Consider the following 1,204-nt stretch of genomic DNA (forward strand, 5'->3'; position numbering starts at 1 on the left):
ATCTTTATTTATTCTTTTCATATCTGATTATCTGATGTGAGTGCTTTCTATACTTCTTTGAAAACTGGATTCTTTACTTGACTTTTTGTTTTCTTTTGTAAGTAGGCGAAATAAAAATAGTTTATATTTGTGTTTTCTTTGTTAATTTCTACATTATACACATGCACATGTATAGACCAACATTCAAAAGTTTGATTTTTATTCAGCAGGGAAAAAATGTATCATGGTTTACACTAAAAAAATTGCACTGATAATAATATGACTGCTGAAAATGCAGCATTCCCATTACAAAAATAAATCACATTTGAAAAAAATATTAAAATAGATAACAGTTCTTTTATATTGTAATAATATTTCACAATATAGCTGTTTTACAAAAACAGTAATATAAACATTTTTACCGACCACCAGACTTTTAAATGGTAGCATATATATTCTAGAATAATTAACTTTCATAAAATTAAATAAGTCATTAAGAACTATAAAGTGAACATATTTTAAGTGTTTATATACCTGCAGAATAGTACAGCTTATCCTGTACCTTAGAGAGAAATATCACCTCCTCCTGAGAATTAACGTGTCCCATAATTGCCAGACTTTCAGAAGTTTCTGTTCCCATGAGAGCTATCAGTGGACCATAGCTCCGTATCTTATGTTTTAAAGATGTTACATTCCCCCTACTTGAAGCTTTACAGTATCTACTTAAAGTTTCACACATCCAAGCACTGGAAATGATGGCCTGACATATTGGGAGCACTAAAATAAAACTACAGTACATCCATCTACATAATAAGTTTGCGAGACATTCCAGTCAAGATTTTGGAGATATAGGACGACAGCATTTTTCTTTTTTCTTTTAGAACAATATTTATAGCAAATCACCATTAACCAGTATTTTATAGTAAAGATGAATGGGGCAAGTTGTCACACGGGTAAGTTGTCACAAAGCTCATTTTAGTGAACTCTTTCTTCCAAACTAAAATTCCAGTGTGATATTTTTGCTGCAGCTCCAGAGTAAACATTAAAACTGATACACATTCAGACAGGAGTATAAAACAAAGGCAGATTTGAACCAAAATGCTGAACTTTGTTCTCAGGATGACGGTATTGTTAAAAAATGTCAGGTTGTGGTAAGTTATCATGCTTATATAGACATTCATGACTTCACAAAAATAGCCCTACTTATTCAGTGGAGAAAAGGCCC

The 1,204-nt window shown here is 31.4% G+C and overlaps 1 protein-coding gene across 1 annotated transcript in view; it reads left to right on the forward strand.

The window, feature by feature from the left end:
• LOC307153099 (pannexin-3-like) overlaps nt 1-130 on the forward strand; it is a 7,395-nt gene extending 7,265 nt beyond the window's left edge. The window contains exon 6 of the mRNA XM_079862277.1: nt 1-130. This exon is cut by the window's left edge and continues 301 nt beyond it. The gene's annotated coding sequence lies outside the window, so the exon portion shown is untranslated.
• The last annotated feature ends 1,074 nt before the right edge of the window (nt 131-1,204 follow it).

Source organism: Squalius cephalus (assembly GCF_949319135.1).
Source record: "Squalius cephalus genome assembly, chromosome: 24".
In the NCBI taxonomy this organism is placed as follows: domain Eukaryota; kingdom Metazoa; phylum Chordata; class Actinopteri; order Cypriniformes; family Leuciscidae; genus Squalius; species Squalius cephalus.